Raw genomic sequence first — 23,343 nt, 5'->3', positions numbered from 1 at the left:
GTTTGACGTCCTACTCCCCCTCAATAACAATAAGATCGACTGCCTGTAGTAAATAAAGTAATAAAGAGCATTTAAAACGAGTGGTATATACAAGTGACACTTAAAGGATCAAGGGAACTTTAAACTTAGTACCCCCAACGGAACATCAGCTTAATTAGTTATGTGCTAACTGCATCTGTAACAACCTAATCCTAAACAATATATTAATGAGGCTTAAATGATTAAAATAAGACATTGTCTATTCAGTAGGTAACCAGATGAAAAATTCTTCTATTGGACCACGTGAGAGGCGAATGCATTCCTCTTTAAAAGACCGTGACAGAAAAAGTGGTGAACCGGCTGCCTCAGTCCTCATTCGGCCTTCCTTAGCAAAAATTTTGCCATGCGAACATATTCACACTGTTATAACACAGAACATTTTAAATACTTTTACTCAGCCCCTTTTTGTATATAAATCTTCATATTCAGTGACTCCCTCTCACCGCTATTGTTTATATACGTCTCTCTCCCACTGTCTCCTTTTTTCCTACTGATATACAGTAAATCCCACCACTGCTGTCTCCTCTTTCACTTACACTGTCTCCTTTAGTTTTGCTTTGCCACTGTCTTCATCATATCTCAGCAGCTCAAAAATTCTGGAGTCGAACTTACTTTTTCCGCTATACCCACGTCCTTAAAATTCGGTCCAAAATGCGCCCTCCTCTATACCTGCGTGTGAAAGTTCCCCAGGGTGGAAGATTTGAGATCCCCCAAGCCTATGTATTGTCTCCACTCATCTGTTTCCAATGTCTGCTCCTTCTTTTGCTCCCGCTGTTCCTATCTTCATCCATCTCTCTTTCTCGTTACTGCCAATATCTCTCACTGACGATAGATACCTCCTCTCTTTTTGGTTTTCACTGCTGTTGTCTTCATATGTCTCTCTTTCTCTTTCACTGCCACTTTCTCTCTCCCACCAATTCTGCCTCCTCTCTCTTTCCTCTCCACTGGCACTGTTACCTGTCTCTACCACCATCACTGTCTCTCTTCTACTCCATTTCAGTATAAAAAAGTGCGAATATGTTCGCATGCCAAAATTTTTGGTTACGAAGATGGAATGAGGCAGCTGGCCTCCCTCTTTTCTGTTAGTGATTTAAAGATGAGTATGTTCGGCTCTTATGTGCTCCGACTGGAGATTTTTTCTGCTGGTTTCCTTCTTTTCGCTGCAACACAAGGTTTATAAAACAAGTTCTGTAGATTAGTACAGTTTTAACAATTTATTTCTATCCTTCGATACACTTACATACTTTCACGCATATAAACAACAAATGAGTACGCCTAATATAAGCTTAAAACATTAACGTTTAGACCGCAGTTCGTCGCCAATGCCCGACTTATGATTTGTTTATTAAAGGATTGAAAATGTTATTAGAAATATTTTACTGAATTTGCAGTCTTTCCAGTTTCACCTAATTTTTGGCAGTTGTTTAAAGTTCTTTTCAAGCATGTTGTAACTCTTTTTTAGCCCATTTTTTGTCCTGCAATATCAATCTGGGCGTACTTGTCCAGGCATTAAGTGCACGTTATAGGGAGACAGAGCGTCATCAAGTTTTATTGGTGAAAACTGCTGATTAATGACATAGTTTGGTGACCTTAGAACGTATCAGTTAAATCAACATTTACGCCTCTGACAAAATAATAGGTGCATAAGTATGGTAACTTTAAACCTCCGGATCTCGGTAACTGATAATGAAATCGAAAAAGATTTCAGGTTTCCCACGAAGATCATCTCTGGTAAAGTTTCGACGATTTGTCGCGACCAGAGGTTATACAGAAGTATTTATTGCCACAATTCATACTTTCCATACCCAAAAATCGTTATTTTTCGGATGTATCTTGATAACGGACACAAATTTTTGAGAACTGGAAAGTGTGGTTCGTAGATGAACGTCAAAGGATGCACAGATAAAATTTGAGCCATTTTCTACGGTTAGTTATTCAATTAATTGCTGCCCACGGCGCGAAAATGGCAAAAACTAGCCTTTGTGGTTTTATGCATAAGTAAGGTAAATTTGAACATTTGTATCGGGGGTATGACGTCGGAAAACGTGTAGAAGTTCCCCGAGAGTATCATCCTAGGAACATACACGAAAAATTTCGACGATCTGCCATGGATAGAAATTATAGAAGTGGCTGTCCCTACAATTTGTACTTTTCGTACCCAAAAATCACAGTTTTTCGGAGTATTCTCAGTAGTGATGGGCTAAACTGCGATTTTCCGATATCAGTGATTTCTGTGAATGCTACTTTTCAGTATCTGTTATTCTTAACTGTGATTTGTCGCAGTTAAGGAACATAGGTCGTGTATCCCTCCGCCACTGCTATTTCTGCGATTTCTGCTACTTCCGCGATTTCTGTGACTTCTGCTACTTCTGCGATTTCTGTGATTCCTGCGATTTCTGCGACTTACCACCGTATGAAAAAGTTACATCTGTCAACACAGAAAATTGCATCTCAACAAAACTGTCATTGGCAAGTATGCTTTACGTTTTTTCTTCCGTTGGCTTTAATTTTGTATTAAAGAAACAACTGTGAAAATATTAATAGTGTAATTAATATGTAAGTAGCCGTACAGTACCGTAATAGTTCTTATTTAGAAAATGAATTCTAACATTTTGTTATGTTCACAGGTACCTGAACTACATTTCAGTCACTCAGTAAAGTGATAACTCTAAATATCATTGTCAACAGATCTGAAGAAATTGCCACTGCGTCTTTAGACCGTTTCCGTCAGACGAGAGGTTAGTTTCTAAGCGTTTCGATGGACTTAATTACTTCAGTGAGATCGTTCTTGCAAATGTGATATTCATTATAGCAAATATTAGCAATCTACTCTGTCAATTATATTGCTAATAATTAATGACAGCAACAATTGTTTAATAATCCTTGTGTTTTTGCAGACACAGTTCTGACGCTGATTACTGGTTGCTGTACGTATCTATCCACATCAAGGCTGTTGAGAGAGACTCGTGAAGATTCAAGACAGCTCTTAGAGGATTCGCAGTTTAAAAGTGAAATAATTGTGAAATAAGTGTGTGAATGATTAAACTGTGTTTTATTGAAGTTGTTGTGCGATTTTAAAGGAATAATAAATGTCAAATACAGTGAGTGAATAATAAAAATCTCGTTTTCCACATGTTTAAGCCGTATTATACCCATTATTTTCCGCCACTTACATATTGGTAAACACTTGTTGGAGAGTGACATGCCGCCTCCCCCCCCCCCCCCCCCCCCACCCTTTCTCCACAATCTTGGTGTGACACTGACCTGTTACATATCCCGAAGTCTACAATATGCATTTTGAGGCTGTTGATATGAAAGTGGGAAGTACAGATCTTCCAGTTAAATCAGGAATAGCTTAAGTGCATTACTTGAAAGTAACACAGGAAAAGCTTACTAATGTAGGTGGTAGTAGTGTCGGCAAAAAGTTCTTGTGTGTGAAGTTGCCATGTAGAACACCAGGTGTAAAACTTTTCTCCCGACTCTTGAACTGTGTCGGAACAAAAGTGAGGCATTCATATGACTTTTTTCATTTCTCTACACTTATACAGATGTCTGAGTTCTGCTGTGTTAACATTTCAAAGTCCTGTAGGCATGTGGAGTATTAACCAAAACTGTCATATTGGAAGCAGAATCAAACAGATTTGTTACATTTGATATTTTCAGGAGAAAAAGGCAATGTTGCCTCTTATTAATATAATACATTCAGAGTCACAGCAGTATTTGACCAACCATAACTGATGCTGAATGTGCATGTCGTCATATAATATAAAGGGCTTATTTCAATAGTGGTACAAGTCCATTACCTCCACTTTTCTGTCTATAATGCTTCTGAAATTAGTGATCCAAACAAACATAAATAAAGGTTCATCTCTAGCAAGAAGCCATATGCTTGAATATTTCTGGTATCTCAACTGCAGATTTTTCAGCGCTCATTTAACTTTACGACTCTGTATCTCAAAATGAACAAAAATGGACTTGTACCACTATTGAAATAAGCCCTTCATATGCACACGCAGCACATCGATCTCGTGAGGCACAAGGCTCTCATAACGAAGTACGTACGTCGGTCAACAGATGACACTAGGAAAAGTATGTTAACTGCGCTTTTTAGTTGCTACTTGCGACTCTTAGTTGCGATTTGTCACAGAAATCGCAGTTTGACTCGGTAGCGAATAGCGTAGTATGAACTTTGCTCAACAGATGGCAGTGCTAACTGTGGTGTCACAGCCAGACACCACACGTACTAGGTGGTAACTTAAATCGGCCGCGGTCCTGTAGTACATGTCGGACCCGCGTGTCGCCACTGTGTGATCGCAAACCTAGCGCCACCACAAGGCAGGTCTCGAGAGACTGACTCGAACTCAGCCCAGTTGTACGGACGACAGAGCTAGCGACTAGACGTACGAAGCCTTTCTCTCTCATTAGCCGAGAGACAAACTAGCCTTCAGCTAAGTTAACGGCTACGAACTAGCAAGGCGCCATTAGCCTTACAGTGATTGTAATTAGAGTCTCACTTGTGTTCACCATAGAGATGTACAAGAAGACATTAAAGATAAGTATATGAGAAGCTCCGTTCTTTTCTTCATAGCATTAATTACGTATCCTGTTCCAGTACTTCACGCCCGTCTGCGTTAGTCTCGCGTGCCCTTTAAGCGCCGGCCGCGGTGGTCTAGCGGTTCTAGGCGCTCAGTCCGGAACCGCGCGACTGCTACGGTCGCAGGTTCGAATCCTGCCTCGGGCATGGATGTGTGTGATGTCCTTAGGTTAGTTAGGTTTAAGTAGTTCTAAGTTCTAGGGGACTGATGACCACAGATGTTGGGTCCCATAGTGCTCAGAGCCATTTTTGCCCTTTAAGCCACCTCTATCTACAAGGTGTTGGCCCAGCTGCCGACACATCACTAACTGCGCTTTTTAGTTGCTACTTGCGACTCTTAGTTGCGACTTGTCACGGAAATCGCAGTGGGACTCAATAGTGTATCGCAGAGATGGGCGCAGTACGAACTTTGACCCACAGATGGCACTGTTAACCGCGCTTTCTAGTTGCTACTTGCGACTCTTAGTTGCGACTTGTCACGGAAATTGCAGTTAGACTCCATAGCGTACCGCAGAGATGGACGTAGTACGAACTTTGGTCAACAGATGGCACTGTTAACCGTGCTTTCTAGTTGCTACTTGCGACTCTTAGTTGCGACTTGTCACGGAAATCGCAGCTAGACCCGATACCGTATCGCAGAGATGGACGTAGTACGAACTTTGGGCAACAGATGGCACTGTTAACTGCGCTTTTTAGTTGCTACTTGCGACTCTTAGTTGCGACTTGTCACGGAAATCGCAGTTGGACTCCATAGCGTACCGCAGAGATGGACGTAGTACGAACTTTGGCCAACAGATGCCACTGTTAACCGCGCTTTTTAGTTGCTACTTGCGACTCTTAGTTGCGACTTGTCACTGAAATCGCAGAAGGCAGTGCTAAATTCGACCAATAGATGGCTCACGTCTTTGAATGTGAAATACTACTTGCGACTGCTAACTGTGACTGAAATCGCAGTTAGATTCTATAAAGTTGCTACTGTGATATCTGTGACTTCTCAGTCACTGTGATTTCTAACAGATACGCGATTTCCTGCCCACCACTAATTCTCAGGAACCACCCATGAAAAACGGTGCTTTTGTAAGCCGTCTAAGGCCACCATACACCACATCTAAAGCAAAGGAACCAACCCGTTTTCTCTATTTTCATGGGCTGGAGGAAGTGTGTAATGTTTAAATTTTGACTCTATACTCTATGATAACTAGAGTACTATCGTTCTTCCGATAGGTATGCAAGTGGTCCCAAGGCCAAGGTCTATCCAAAACACTTGACTCTCATATTTTTGATCAATAGAACCTAGACATGATCCCCTCGGAAATCACATTTTCGCGTGCGGTTTCTTGCAGCATATTGGTAGCGTCCACTGTCATGCACAGACTGATTACACGAATATGTATCACGCTTATTTTCACATATGTAGCCCCAGCTGTAGGGTTACTCTCTGGGGGTATGCATGCCCCTGCTGTATACCGCTGATTTAGTTCACGTAAAGAAAAAAAAACTGTGGATTGGTTTCACTCAGAAGCGTGTCTGGATAGCCCATACAGTTGAAGCAGTGAAGAGTAGTTTCAGCTGAATGAACGGTTACATGGTGCAACCAACAGAAAACTGCATAGTGGCTTCGCTTGAAGAAGACAGAATGAACAATCCAGTCAATATGCAAAACTACAACTGTCGTCGTCGGTCGTTTTCAGTCGGTTGCTCCCACAGGCTAGCTTACGTCGGAAGAAATGAATGATACGTAAAACTACAAACGACTAAATCGATTATTTTGATTTTGTTGCTCCCATAGACTGGTTCCACTCAAAAGAAGGAATGAATAATTCAATTACCACGTAAGACTACAGTAGAATGAGTCGATCGTTTTTCAACAAGCTACTGAATCGATTGTTTTAATTCGGTCTCTCCCATCACTACAGAAGACTGTCCCTCCCTCAGCTTCCACCGTCTATTCTGTTTCTTACCCTCCGCAGCAGCGCTAGCTCAAATTGAACGGGATGCGATTGAAATGAGTCCACGTGCTTCCATTTGTGGGTGAAGTGAACTGGCAGCTGTGATCCGCGTGGCGGGTGTTGCTCCGCCTTGTCCTCGCACCTGGGCGCCGCCGACAATAGCGGCTTCTGCAGCACTCGCGCAAATAATGACACTTGTTAAGCCTAGTTTACACGACGACATTGGGTTGCGCCACTCGTTGCGTGGAATGAGTTGCACGCAAGTTGTTTCATTTATGACCGTAGACACGGCGACACCAGTATACACTTCAGTTTCGTCGTTTTGTGGGTCTCTTAGTCGTGTCTGAAATGATAGTTTAGGCAGCTGCATGTCGCACGAGTTGTGATGGAGTTAAAGCTCGTTGCGTGGAATCGCTGCATAAGAAAAAAAATAAGAAACGTGTTTCGATTCGTGACTGGATGAAGAAAAGATGTCAGCTTGGTTGCTCAGCAACCTTGCTGAAATAATTTATAACGGAAGATCCAGGAAGTTATTTTAATTATGTTAGAATGTCACCAGAACTGTTCACGTTTCTTCTAAATAGAGTTAATTATACATTAAGGAATAAAGGTACTGTAATGCATGCGGCACTGTGTCGCCAGAACTGAAATAACATACCATATTGCGTGCATTACAATTGAGAACACTCAGCATGCTATAACATACGGTTTTAGTTGGTGATGACGCTATTTCATTAACACAAATAATTATTAATATTAACAGTAATAATTATTAACATTAACAACAGTAATTATCCGAATCAGGTCGCATTAAGAAGAGAATGATTTGCAAACTACTCTCTTGAAGATAGATCTGTACAGTGGCATATTTCAAAATTCTAACATATGTGAATAGGGTGCACTGCAGCGACGATTTAAACAGATGAATATTGAGTAAAGAATGCAGCTTCTTGAGTTTGTATAGCCTTCCCTCCTGTCAACAATATTCCTTAACAAAGAGTTGACCAGCTCGAACGATGAGATATTAGTCTTGTAGACGAGAGGATTGCCACAGCTAGAAATACATTTGCTTGTATTTTTCTTAACTCAGTTGTATATGTGCTCCTAACTGAATAAATTTTGCCCTGCAGCTCAGATGCTGTCTCAGCGGCAGCAATATGTTGCTTATTTTTGTAATCAGCATCACTGAAATCTCACAAACACCTATGCAAAGCATAGATATTCAAAAAGCGAATGTTATTCTCCGTTTCTCACTTCATATTTCAGTTTGTCTACATTGTAAGAACACACATAACCTCAAAACTCATGCAACTACTGTCGCCAAAGTTGAAACACACCGAAAGTGTTTAGTTTCACCAACGAGATGCGCAAACGCGCGGCGCGCATGCGCAGTGGCCGGTAGCGCAGTTGACTTTAACTTAGTGTCGCCGTGTAAACTAGGCTTTAGCTGGGTGGTGGACTGGCAATGGACGAGGAACCCTTAAATTCCGTTGGAGTAATTTAAGTTCCTGAGAAACTTATTTCCCCATTACCGTCAAGCTGCTGTACCAGAGAAACTGAAAAAGTTGTGAATGGTGAGCAAAAATTCGCGTAATCGTATGCCACAGTACGTACAGTTCCTTACAAACTAACAGTACAAAAATGTTACTCATAAAAATTTGTCCAGTACATGTTTTCGGTAGAAAATGGACGTCAATGCAAGTGAATCTGATAACACTGTAATCATATGTGTGACAGGTGCCTTTATTCAATACGGCTTAGTCGTGCAGCACAGTTAGATGAATGGGAGGAGTTTCGTGCTGGAATACTGGAGTTTTAGAGTTCGATTCCAGATCTAGCTGTAATTTTTATTTATTTTCTAATGTTAGACTGCGCAACATGCTATCAGGTTTATTACAACAGTTCTTAACACAAAAAAGATGCACTATCTATATTCATACTACTATATAAAGCCAAGTCGTCGTGTAATGTTGTTACTAAAACTCTCGAAAAGTTCTTGATCGATTTATTTTACGTTTTTTCTAATAAACGTTTGGACGGGTGTAGGGTACATATTTTTTAACATATATGGTATATAAATGTATACAGGAGGTGTCCATAATTAAAGTTCCACTTTAAAAACGCTGTAGAAAGAAAACACTCCTCGTGATATCCTGTCAGAGAGGTCACAGTTTCTAGTAATTGACGGAAAGTCATAGAGTAAAATGTAAGTGATTTCTGACGTTCCCCAAAGTAGCGTTATTGGCCCTCCGCTGTTCCTTATCTAAATAAACGGTTTAGGAGACAATCTGAGCAGCCTTCTTAGATTCTTTGCTGATGATACTGTCGTTTATCGTCTCGTAACGTCATCAGAAGATCAAAATTATTTGCAAAACGATTTAGAAAAGTTATCTGGATGGTGCGAAATATGGCAAGTGGCCCTTAATAACGAAAAGTGTGAGGTCATGCTCATGAGTGCTAAAAGGGATTCATTGAACTCCGGTTACCTGGTAAATCAGTCATATCTAAAGGCCGTAAATTCAACGAAATACCTAGGAATTACAGTTACGAACAACTTAAATTGGAAAGAACATATAGAAAATGTTATGGGGGAAGGTGAACCAAAGACAGCTTTTTATTGCTGAACACCTAGAAGATGGGACAGGTCTACTAAAGACATTCCCTACACTATGCTTGTCCGTCCTCTTTTGGTGTATTGCTGCGCAGGGTATGATTCGCACCAGATAGAATTAACGGTCTACATGGAGAAAGTTCAAAGAAGAGCAGCACGTTTTGTATTACCGAGAAGTAGGGGAGAGAGCTATTGCAAAATAGGATATTGATCTGATATATAGCTGAAGCATCTAATACAAGGTGAACATTACCACGGTGTCTAGCAACTGATAATAAAGGACTGCAAAAAGATGACAGTGAGGACTATACAATTTTCCACTTGAGCATTTGTCCTATTTCGTTTTTGACCACCTCTTGTTTCATACGTGGGATGGAGCATGTGTTACAATACCAAATTTCTTGTGGGTGTACTTTCATGTGATACTGATCAGCACAAATAACACCTGTTTTTTTTCTCAAAAAATTGCAGAAATTTAAAAAGTAAATCCTTTAGTTCGGCCTGCTGTAGGGAATCAATGGTTGAAGATTGTATGACCTTGTCCTTCATGTGATCTTTGTTATCCTTTATCAAACTACGGTGAGGAGGTAGGCCACTGATGTTTGTTTTGATAAAATTCATTTTTATACGTTGGCAGTATTTGCCACTAAATCAATGACAGCATTCTTGCCATCGATGCTCAAATAGTACTTGGGAGGAGTCGGTCTTCGCATTCCGCTCCCTCAGATAAACCATACTAGAAATGTATTCTACAATTAAACCAGTCACAATAAGGAAGGAGCAGGCTAGGTTCCATTTCCCATAAGAACCTCAGCCCGTATCTGCACTTCGACATGACTCAACGTGACACTGACTGCTCCAATTATCTTGCAATTTCGTATGGGGAAAGTAGGTACCCTCGTAACCATACTGAACTTAGTACGTACAGTTGCTGACATCACATTAATTGTAACACCTGTATCAAGGACAACTGATTTGGAACTTTTCCCACACCAACATTTACACTACTGGCCATTAAAATTGCTACACCACGAAGATGACGTGCTACAGACGCGAAATTTAACCGACAGGAAGAAGATGCTGTGATATGCAAATGATTAGCTTTTCAGAGCATTCACACAAGGTTGGCGCCGGTGGCGACACCTACAACGTGCTGACATGAGGAAAGTTTCCAACCGATTTCTCATACACAAACAGCAGTTGATCGGCGTTGCCTGGTGAAACGTTATTGTGATGCCTCGTGTAAGGAGGAGAAAAGCGTACCATCAGATTTCCGACTTCGATAAAGGTCGGATGGTAGCCTATCGAGATTGCGGTTTATCGTATCGCGACATTGCTGCTGCGTTGGTCGAGATCCAATGACTGTTAGCAGAATATGGAATTGGTGGGTTCAGGAGGGTAATACGGAACGCCGTGCTGGATCCCAACGGCCTCGTATCACTAGCAGTCGAGATGACAGGCATCTTATCCCCATGGCTGTAACGGATCATGCAGCCACGTCTCGATCCCTGAGTCAACAGATGGGGACGTTTGCTAGACAGCAACCTTCTGCACGAACAGTTCGACGACGATTCCAGCAGCATGGACTATCAGCTCGGAGACCATGGCTGCGGTTACCCTTGACGCTGCGTCACAGACAGGAGCGCCTGCGATGGTGTACTCAACGACGAACCTGGACGCACGAATGGCAAAACGTAATTTTTTCGGATGAATCCAGGTTCTGTTTACAGCATCATGATGGTTGCCTCCGTGTTTGACGACATCACGGTGAACGCACATTGGAAGCGTGTATTCGTCGTCGCCATACTGGCGTATCACCCGGCGTGATGGTATGGGTTGCCATTGGTTACACGTCTCGGTCATCTCTTGTTCGCACTGACGGCACTTTGAACAGTGGACGTTACATTTCAGATGTGTTACGACCCGTGGCTCTACCCTTCATTCGATCCCTGCGAAACCCTACATTTCAGCAGGATAATGCACGGCCGCATGTTGAGGGCCCTGTACGGGTCTTTCTGGGTACAGAAAATGTTCGACTGCTGCACTGGCCAGCAGATTCTCCAGATCTCTCACCAACTGGTGGCCGAGCAACTGGCTCGTCACAATACGGCAGTCACTACTCTTGATGAACTGTGGTATCGTGTTGAAGCTGCATGGGCAGCTGTACCTGTACACGCCATCCAAGCTATGTTTGACTCAATGCCCAGGCGTATCAATGCCGTTATTACGGCCAGAGGTGGTTGTTCTGAGTACTGATTTCTCAGGATCTATGCACCCAAATTCCGTGAAAATGTAATCACATGTCAGTTCTAGTAAAATATTTTTGTCCAATGAATTACCCATTTATCAACTGCATTTCTTCTAGGTGTAGCAATTTTAATGGCCAGTAGTGTATAACAGCCTGAACAATATATTTTGATTGTGGGATTTATAGTGGTCAGTATTTAATTCATCTATAATGTCTGTGTCGTCATATCTGAACAGTCTCATAGAATTATGTTCTTTACCCCCACTTCATCTCACAACCATCATTGGACGACGTAATGAAGTGGGATCTACTTTTTTGTGTTCGCCAGCTTGAGTCAACGGTATGGTTTTGAAATGGACCATTTAGTTGATGAGCATTGTTCATGTTTAAATTACTGTGGTTTATCATTTGGGATAACATTTCAGTGACAGACTGCTGTGTAAGATGTGGTAGATCACCAGTTAATCGTCGTTGGCATCAGGAAGGCCTTGGTGCAGTTTTCCATTCCATGATTTCGATTGTTAACACTATGCCGTCCGGCGACACCACAGTGGTGTCGTTCGCGGAATAGCGGACAACGACCGGCGACACCGCTGTGGTGTTGTCTGCATAGTATCGCTCAATGGCCGGCGACACCAGAGTGGTGTCGTGAGCATAGTATCGCGCAGTGTCCGGCGACACCACGTTAGTATGTTTTGCATTCTGTTGGTGTTTTGTTTAGGTAACAGAAAGTTACACGCCTCAGCAAGTGTTTTCTTTTTATAAGTACTTGTGCCCTTTCATAATGTCGGACGAAAGAGAGAATAGGATTATTTACGATGAATGCGCGAACGTCTTGTCTGACGTTCCGCACGACTTGGCCGATTGGGAAGAAGACATTGGGTATCAAGAGATGAAAGTGAAGCAGAATCGTAGGACGAGAGTGAAATACGTCCAAGAAGTATTCGACGAACGCTACGGTTGCCAACTGATTCTACATCTACATCTACATCTACATCTATACTCCGCGAGCCACCTTACGGTGTGTGGCGGAGGGTACTTATTGTACCACTATCTGATCCCCCCTTCCCTGTTCCATTCACGAATTGTGCGTGGGAAGAACGACTGCTTGTAAGTCTCCGTATTTGCTCTAATTTCTCGGATCTTTTCGTTGTGATCATTACGCGAGATATATGTGGGCGGTAGTAATATGTTGCCCATCTCTTCCCGGAATGTGCTCTCTCGTAATTTCGATAATAAACCTCTCCGTATTGCGTAACGCCTTTCTTGAAGTGTCTGCCACTGGAGCTTGTTCAGCATCTCCGTAACGCTCTCGCGCTGACTAAATGTCCCCATGACGAATCGCGCTGCTTTTCGCTGGATCATGTCTATCTCTTCTATTAATCCAACCTGGTAAGGGTCCCATACTGATGAGCAATACTCAAGAATCGGACGAACAAGCGTTTTGTAAGCTACTTCTTTCGTCGATGAGTCACATTTTCTTAGAATTCTTCCTATGAATCTCAACCTGGCGCCTGCTTTTCCCACTATTTGTTTTATGTGATCATTCCACTTCAGATCGCTCCGGATAGTAACTCCTAAGTATTTTACGGTCGTTACCGCTTCCAATGATTTACCACCTATGGCATAATCGTACTGGAATGGATTTCTGCCCCTATGTATGCGCATTATATTACATTTATCTACATTTAGGGAAAGCTGCCAGCTGTCGCACCATTCATTAATCCTCTGCAGGTCTTCCTGGAGTACGTACGAGTCTTCTGATGTTGCTACTTTCTTGTAGACAACCGTGTCATCTGCAAATAGCCTCACGGAGCTACCGATGTTGTCAACTAAGTCATTTATGTATATTGTAAACAATAAAGGTCCTATCACGCTTCCTTGCGGTACTCCCGAAATTACCTCTACATCTGCAGATTTTGAACCGTTAAGAATGACATGTTGTGTTCTTTCTTCTAGGAAATCCTGAATCCAATCACAAACCTGGTCCGATATTCCGTAAGCACGTATTTTTTTCACTAAACGTAAGTGCGGAACCGTATCAAATGCCTTCCTGAAGTCCAGGAATACGGCATCAATCTGCTCGCCAGTGTCTACGGCACTGTGAATTTCTTGGGCAAATAGGGCGAGCTGGGTTTCACATGATCTCTGTTTGCGGAATCCATGTTGGTTATGATGAAGGAGATTTGTATTATCTAAGAACGTCATAATACGAGAACACAAAACATGTTCCATTATTCTACAACAGATTGACGTAAGTGAAATAGGCCTATAATTATTCGCATCTGATTTATGACCCTTCTTGAAAATGGGAACGACCTGTGCTTTCTTCCAGTCGCTAGGTACTTTACGTTCTTCCAGAGATCTACGATAAATTGCTGATAGAAAGGGGGCAAGTTCTTTAGCATAATCACTGTAGAATCTTAAGGGTATCTCGTCTGGTCCGGATGCTTTTCCGCTACTAAGTGATAGCAGTTGTTTTTCAATTCCGATATCGTTTATTTCAATATTTTCCATTTTGGCGTCCGTGCGACGGCTGAAGTCAGGGACCGTGTTACGATTTTCCGCAGTGAAACAGTTTCGGAACACTGAATTCAGTATTTCTGCCTTTCTTCGGTCGTCCTCTGTTTCGGTGCCATCGTGGTCAACGAGTGACTGAATAGGGGACTTAGATCCGCTTACCGATTTTACATATGACCAAAACTTTTTAGGGTTCTTGTTTAGATTGTTTGCCAATGTTTTATGTTCGAATTCGTTGAATGCTTCTCTCATTGCTCTCTTTACGCTCTTTTTCGCTTCGTTCAGCTTTTCCTTATCAGCTATGATTCGACTACTCTTAAACCTATGGTGAAGCTTTCTTTGTTTCCGTAGTACCTTTCGTACATGATTGTTATACCACGGTGGATCTTTCCCCTCGCTTTGGACCTTAGTCGGTACGAACTTATCTAAGGCGTACTGGACGATGTTTCTGAATTTTTTCCATTTTTGTTCCACATCCTCTTCCTCAGAAATGAACGTTTGATGGTGGTCACTCAGATATTCTGCGATTTGTGCCCTATCACTCTTGTTAAGCAAATAGATTTTCCTTCCTTTCTTGGCATTTCTTATTACACTTGTAGTCATTGATGCAACCACTGACTTATGATCACTGATACCCTCTTCTACATTCACGGAGTCGAAAAGTTCCGGTCTATTTGTTGCTATGAGGTCTAAAACGTTAGCTTCACGAGTTGGTTCTCTAACTATCTGCTCGAAGTAATTCTCGGACAAGGCAGTCAGGATAATGTCACAAGAGTCTCTGTCCCTGGCTCCAGTTCTGATTGTGTGACTATCCCATTCTATACCTGGTAGATTGAAGTCTCCCCCTATTACAATAGTATGATCACGAAACTTCTTCACGACGTTCTGCAGGTTCTCTCTGAGGCGCTCAACTACTACGGTTGCTGATGCAGGTGGCCTATAGAAGCATCCGACTATCATATCTGACCCACCTTTGATACTTAACTTAACCCAGATTATTTCACATTCGCATTCGCTAATAACTTCACTGGATATTATTGAATTCTTTACTGCTATAAATACTCCTCCACCATTGGCGTTTATCCTATCCTTGCGGTATATATTCCATTCTGTGTCTAGGATTTCGTTACTGTTCACTTCCGGTTTTAACCAACTTTCCGTTCCTAATACTATATGCGCACTATTTCCTTCAATAAGAGATACTAATTCAGGAACCTTGCCCTGGATACTCCTGCAGTTTACCAATATTACGTTAACTTTTCCTGTTTTTGGTCTCTGAGGACGGACGTTCTTTATCAACGATGATAATGTTCTCTCTGGTAAGCCGTCAGGTATTTTATCGTTTCGCCCAAGGGGGGGTCCCTCTAACCTAAAAAACCCCCGTGTGCACGCCACACGTACTCTGCTACCCTAGTAGCTGCTTCCGGTGTGTAGTGCACGCCTGACCTGTCTAGGGGGGCCCTACAGTTCTCCACCCAATAACGGAGGTCGATGAATTTGCAACCATTATAGTCGCAGAGTCGTCTGAGCCTCTGGTTTAGACCCTCCACACGGCTCCAAACCAGAGGACCGCGATCGACTCTGGGCACTATGCTGCAGATATTAAGCTCAGCTTGCACTCCGCGTGCGATGCTGGTTGTCTTCACCAAATCAGCCAGCCGCCGGAAGGAACCAAGGATGGCCTCAGAACCCAAGCGGCAGGCGTCATTCGTTCCGACATGTGCTACTATCTGCAGCCGGTCACACCCAGTGCGTTCAATAGCTGCCGGAAGGGCCTCCTCCACATTACGGACGAGACCCCCCGGCAAGCACACCGAGTGCACACTGGCATTCTTCCCCGACCTACCCGCTATTTTCCTGAGGGGCTCCATAACCCGCCTAACGTTGGAGCTCCCTATAACTAATAGGCCCGCCCTCTGTGACTGTCGGGACCTTGCCGGAGAATCGGCCACTGGCCCAACAGGCGAGGCATCCTGTGGTGGCTCGGAAACGATGTCATCACCACTAGGAAGCACCCCGTACCTGTTGGAAAGGGGTAAGGCAGCCGCCACGCGGCCAGATCCCACCTTCGCCTTTCGGCCAGGCACGCGCGAGCCCACCACTGTCCGCCATTCACCCTGGAGTGATGGCTGACCGGTAAGATGCTCACTGCCGGAAGACGCAGCGACATCTGGGGTTCCATGTGATTCCAAGGCCACCGAAGTAGGCATAGGTCTCACCACAGTTGCCCCAACGCCACTACGAGCCGACGCCTGCGCCTCGAGCTCGATGAGCCTAACAGACAAAGCCTCCACCTGTCCCCGAAGAGTGGCCAATTCTCCTTGCGTCCGCTCACAACAACCACAGTCCCTACACATGACTATGTTTACCCTACTCTATACGGTGACAAATTCCCAAGATAATCTTCTGATGAGCTACTCTGATAATCAAGAAACACTGAAATACGAGACGCGAAAACTACGCTAGGTTTTCCCAGAAAAACTATTTAAAAGCTAAGCGCAGCAAATAAGTACAAAAACACTGTTATTGAAATAAAAGGTTCTACCTAGTAAGCACTCGAACACGCAAGAAATTACAAAAATAAACTAGTAATTACACAGATAACTGAAAATAAGTCGCTGCTGTTTGTAAAATATGTAAGAAGCAAACGGTGTACTCGCCTTAGTAGCAGCAGGAGCTAGCGATGCGCTCTCGCTGACGGTCTAACTGACGGCTGAATCAAACGAAGAAGACAGTGCACAGTGGTCAGACTTTGATTTACCGAGTACAAATAATAAATTTGAAGGATCCTCGAGTCCAAACATATTTCCCAAAGATACACAGAGCGTCGAGGATATCCTACAACTATATATTGGGAACGCTCTATTTGAATATATTAGCAACGAAACCAACAAGTACTACAATCAAAATTGCAGTAGAAGGAAACTTTATTTAAAAAATGCCAAATTTGTCGACGTTACGGGACCCGAACTTAGAAAATGGTTTGGGCTTGCTATCCTTATGGGAATTAAATAAAAAAAGCAAGGATAGATGATTATTGGTCAACGAATCCGTTGATAGAAACACCGATATTTCGCAAAGCGATGTCCCGCAACCGATTCAGACAAATATTATCATTTTTACATTTTTCAGACAACAACAATAAACCGGATTATGCCGACCGGCTTGTCAAAGTGCAATTCGTAAGAGATCATTTTTCCAAAAAGTTTAAAGAAACGTTTAATCTAAGTCAAAACATCTCAGTTGATGAAGGAATGATACCGTGGCGTGGGCGGTTAGGTTTTAAAGTTTACAATCTGTCGAAAATTACGAAATACGGCATATTCATTCGGATGCTATGTGATTCGAGTACGGGATACATTTCCTCATTCAATATATATTCCGGCGCTGGACAGCCCTTAGCGAAAACAGTGATGGAACTTTTGACACCTTCTGATGGAAAATGGTATCACCTCTGCATGGATAATTGTTATAACAGTGTAGAACTTGCAGAGAAGTTACTTGAAAAGAAAATTCGAGTTTGTGGAACGATACGGCAAAATAGAGGATTTCCTGAAAATTAAAGCGAGCAAAAGTCAATTTGTTTGAAGCTTGTCATCAACGGAAAGGTGACAAGCGGCCGGCTACAAGCCAAGTAATCCGACTGAGCGCTGTCGGCGCCAAGCGAATAAATTTGTACTACACGTGCGGACGGCATACTGCTGCAGTGACAAATTTGTCAGTTTTGATGACATTGTACCTTCTTGTAAGGACACATTTGTTACGTCACTGAGGAGCTTTTTAGTTCAGACGACATACCATTTTGTCTATATAACATTTCATTTTGCTTAGCTGACATTTCATTATGCTTAGTCGACACTTCATTTAGCTTGGATGACATTTCTTTCTTTTTTTTTGTAATAACATTTCATTTTGCTGTTTTGATAAGTGTTTATAATTTGTTGATATCATTGCCTCCAAACTACGATACAGTGCTGTAAATAGATATTGAGTGGAGGTAGTTTGTGCAGTAACTTCTTCACTCTCAGCTTACAATTCCATTTTGCGAGATGAAGAGTCGATACTTTCAATAGCCACATCAGTGCACTCGCTATCTTGGCATTTGATTCTACTTCGTCACGTGTTTCAGATTGCATTTTTGTGGACTTCCCTATTTTTATCATAATGTATAGGTGGAATATGTTACATATGTAAAGTTATGTACTTTAATTTGATGACAGCACCCAGATAATGATAGTCATTGTGGAAAGACAAAATTACTTTATTGAAACAATATAGCGGTATTGTACCATGCTGTGCGCTCGTGACGCAGCGTCAGCTATCTTATACAATCCAACTTTGTGATTATTAGACATGATTACAACCAATTGAAATAATTAAATCTTGAATCAAATTTACACCCCGAATAATCAGTTTGATAAGAGACACGATTCGCACAGTCAAAGGAGAATAAATAATGTTGTCCTTACCTAATACGTTATGTTTTAATTAACATCAATTTTCAAAAATATTATTTTAGTTATTGTTTCCTTTCAAAAATTTCCTGTAATTCCTTTTTGTTAAGTCACTTCCTTCTAAATTAATTGGTGGTCTTCAGCTTCACAGAGCTCTCCTTCAACAGTTTGTCGTTTTCACTGTACATGAAACAGATAAAAAAAGATTGTAACAATTTAATGACACTAAAATTTCGTAAGCAGAATATTTATCAAATTATAGTCCTCACACCAGATCGCCAGTGGAATTCAACTTCCTCTGTACCGGTTTGGATTTTGACTTTTTAAACGGGAAAGTGAAACATCTACTAAGGAAAGACGCATCCCAGTGTAATTAGAGTCATAGATGCGTTGGCCGTGTGTGTTCACGCATAGTAATGCATGAAATAACTTAAGGTCTGTAAGTTAGTTGTTATTACTCTGAAAGAAGACAGCAGTATATTGTTCACGTACCTATCAGAAGTTATAATTTGCTGAAAAAAGATCGCTTCAGTAATTAATGCTGCTCTAATTGCACACCACACTCCTGTTGTCATGCAGAGGTTCTTGATCTAACTGGTGAGAGTTTTCAGATGTCCAACGTCGATTGCTCAGCGAATCCATGTACCATAGCAAATGCAACAATGCATCAATAGAAAAGGAGAGTGTTTCAGGCTCAACCCCTCCATGACAGACAGACTCCAATAGCCAGTTTTAGTACAGACATCTAGAACAGTATATGCGATTGACAGTCGCACTGCAGTTACTTTGGAATAGTTCAGCTCTAATCTTCAGCACAGGTCTGTGGGAAGATGTTGTCGATTCGCCAGTGTGAAACGCTAAAAGGCGAAACGATCTTGTCCGACCTCTTTTCAAGACTATACCCAAAGCATCACTTCGACTGAAACCTGTCAGAGTGACGGGCAGACGCGTATGCGGTACTCGAAGTCTCGCTCCTCAGCATTAATAACTGCGGACAGGTTGGATCACGGAGCTCCCTCATAAACAAAGGAAAACTGAATGGATAACTGAAATTTGATGTTTGCGTTACGCTTTCATCAGAAGCGGTAGAATCCGTTTCGGAGGAAAATAAAAAAAGAAAAGAAACAGTCCGCATTAGTGTTTTTAAGCTACATTTTTCATCAGTCATCAGTAAAGCAGCGGATGAGCCGAAGTGTCTTAATAAAGAGGAGAGTACATTTTCTTTCTTCGTTAGGGCTGTCCACCCGTCTACAATGAAGACAAGAAAATGGTTCAAATGGTTCAAATGGCTCTGAGCACTATGCGACTTCTGAGGTCATCAGTCGCCCACAACTTATAACTAATTAAACCTAACCAACCTAGGGACATCATACACATCCATGCCCGAGGCAGGATTCGAACCTGCGTCCGTAGCGGTCGCTCGGTTCCAGACTGTAGCGCCTAGAACCGCACGGCCACTCCGGCCGGCGACAAGAAAATGGAACAGGGCAATAGACAGACTACAAACTGCGAACGAGTAAGTAGTGGTCCTCTAGAATAAAATATTCAGGAGGTTCCCTTTACGTTATTCAAAACCATAGCCAATTTAAATCACCAAGATTGGGCCAGAATTAATGGACTTCTTTTTTAAATATGGAACCATGCTGTTAATTACTGCCGAACGTCACTCAGTCATGGTTAAAATTGAACATCTATCCCGTGATATTTCATAATCAAACTTTTTCATTGTTGATCTTGTTCTGGCAGTGAGCGCAGTGTATTTAATGTAATAATAATTGACATTATACCTAAAGTACTATTTAAAACGTAAGTATTAACAATTGTCTGCCTTAAAAGATGGGATACTGCGCGACTTTAGTTTTCTGATTCTCAAATAAAACAGTTGTGTAAAGTATAGAGCAATTATTTTATCTTTTCGCACATAAGGGACTCAGAGACTACGGGCCAGACAGCAATTCCAATGTGTGGCGTTTGGTCTACTGTTATTTAGGTATTTTTCTATGACTTGCAGATTCTTTCAATTCCGGTAATTTTAGTTATTGTGAGTGAAGCAGTGTTGCAGCGTGGTTCGACGTCCACGTTACAGCTGTAGGTATCCCTATAATTGGCTGTGTAAGTCAATTCAGACGTTGCAGGTAAACAATCGCATGCTACTTCCAACAGGACTATACTGTACTTTCAAAATGACCTTTCCGGTTGAGGACAGCTGCACTTTACTAAAAATGTCGTAGTATTATTCGCCAGAATTCACTTAAAGACTGGCTGAATTTATTGTTTTCTTGTGTTGTATTAGTAGTGTCTCTTTTTTAATACAGAGACTCTTAACTTGTCAAACGTTCATATTTACACTTAAAAAGTGTAGTAATAAATAAATTTTTGTTACTAGCTTCACAATGGGCACTTTTATCTCGCCATAAATCTGCTAAGCCTTCTCTGACAGTTATGTTACGTACTGATGGATTTATTATATGTCGCTCGACAATTGCTAAGGAACAACTGCCAATTGCAACGCAAGAATCGACAATTGCTATGGAACACCCAACCAATGATAGTAAAAGGAAATGTAGAGCTCGGGACGTGTTAACTGCAGCGAAGTCTGTACCTCAACGATCTGTATGCGTTCGACAGTTCTCGTGTTACAGTGTTTGATGAAGGCTGTAATGGAGCTGATTTGTGCGACATTCTGTGTGGTACGCCAACATGTCTGCAAGACATCGTTTGCGTGCTCACGATCGTGGACAAGCCAGCCACAGTAATGGGTGTCATCTCGCCATTAAAGAAGGCCGCTGAAGGTGGAAATGGTATGTGAAAGCGTGTAGATGGTCGTACACGGACCACCACACCGCAAGAGGATCGATACGTATCCCTGGTGGCGAAAAGGAACAGACATCTCACTCCGAGGCTGGTTGCCGCATACCTTTGCAACCGTTAGCAGTACACGTGTCTCTGCCTGAATCACTTCTCAGCCACTAAATCAGTCTGGTTTGTATGCACGAAAACCTGTTAAAGGCATCCCATTGCGACGCCCTGCTAAACCTGCAGGACTGGACAGGTAGCTTAAATTGTGGAAAGGGGCCAAAATAAGTGGCTGTCAGTTACACTCGAACATACAACTTTATTTATTTGACCAAACATTACAAGAGCCAAGAAAATTTTAAAAAAATACAGCTTTGATTTACCGGCCGAATGCACCATACAATCTCATGCCTTAAGGGCAAGACAACTTTAATTTAAAATCGGCCGAAAGCCAATAACTTAAAACTCAAATCAAAATCAGAAATTTAAAGGGCAGAAGGCCTTATCTTAAATCAGTTCTTTCAATTAGGCTGAAGACCCAAACGATCTCACACATTAAGAGCAAAACAACATTAAATTAAAAAAAAAAATCGGCTGAAGGCCCATCTCTTAAGACTCAAACCAAAATTAAATTTTTAAAAGGCAAAAGGCCTTATCTTAAAACAGTTCTTTAATTAGGCTGGAGGCGCAAACAATCCGACACATTAAGAGCAAAATAACCTTAATTTAAAAACCGGCTAGAAGCCATACAAATGCAAACAAGAACAAATAAGAAAAGGTAGTACCCCCAACGGCGCTCAGAAGTTTCCGAGGGTCGGCCTGGAATTCAACCACTAACGCTCGCTTAGGTGAGACAGGCAGTCGGCCCAACCATTCTCGATCCGGCGACTACCAACCGACAGTCAGTCAACGGACCCATCGACGAGATAACTTTCGCTCCACCCGACCAGCACACAACAGGGAGTTCAATGGAACGACGTAGAAGGTATTGGCGCCCACAACCAATTATACATTGAGCTGTCAAACTGCACACCGTGCTGGACAGCGACAACACGATGAGGAAAATACACTGCCTGAATTTACCTCAACGGCCAGGGCAGGTAACCGGAACGTTAACGGCCACAAGGCAGGAGAATCCGATGGTGCACTTCAGTTCAAAATAACCAAGTATAGTTAAACTCCACCGGAGGGCGGCTAAAATTTGCCGACTTCAAAACACACGTTGTTGGTTATCACTGTTAGCATTCAACCGCGATTCTTATACATATATTTTAACAACGCGTTTCAAGAGACAATGCTCTCATCATCAGGTTGTAAAGTCTATGTCATGAAATTAAACGAACTAAAAAGACAAAATACCATGACAAATAGTTGGGAAGTCCATAGAGTAAAACGGACTGTGGGTCCTCGTCTTACATTTAAGTTGTTGACACAAGTCGATGGCCGTCCCATAGCTACCAAATATGCTGTCGCACTGTGCCGGCTCGGGAGCTGTTGTGGACTAACGTGCCTAGGTGTTGTGGCGAGGTTACAGCCGTGTGCTTGACGGTAACGCTATGCTATTGGGCGCCTGATTTCCTTATTGCATTGGTCTGCCATCGTTAGGCTCTCGCAACTCCGTCAGTGACATGCTACAAGTTTAAAGTCGCATACCTACTCTAAAATAATTCTAAAAACCCGCTAAAAAATCTCATTTCTTTAAAATTATCTTGTGCATTTAGAATATTGCTTTGTTTCTTTTCATGGATAGCTATCTCGAATTCCTCTAGTAAATCAAGTTTCCTCCCTTTCTTTTCTACGCTGTTGCTCGCAGCAATGTCCCAACAGCCAACAACGAAATCCAAACGACACAATGTGAACAGTCTTGACTAGCTGGTAGATTAAGTGAAAACTCAACTTTCGTGTCCAGGATCGGTGAGCCACAGACCTCGTAGAATGGCAACAGCACCACACACTCCGACCGTGTGTGGACGCCGCCAGCGGCCTCGGCCAAACTACGCGTCGCGATTTCCTCACTGCTCCACGTCAACTGGCCAACTCCAGGCCCGGAAACGGTGAAAGGACCAAATCTACGCCGGCCGATGAGACGACCAACCGAACGACCAACCAACGGTCGTCCCGCTCCTATTTGC

The sequence above is a fragment of the Schistocerca nitens genome, chromosome 3, assembly GCF_023898315.1.
Source record: "Schistocerca nitens isolate TAMUIC-IGC-003100 chromosome 3, iqSchNite1.1, whole genome shotgun sequence".
In the NCBI taxonomy this organism is placed as follows: domain Eukaryota; kingdom Metazoa; phylum Arthropoda; class Insecta; order Orthoptera; family Acrididae; genus Schistocerca; species Schistocerca nitens.
This window is presented reverse-complemented; position numbering follows the sequence as displayed.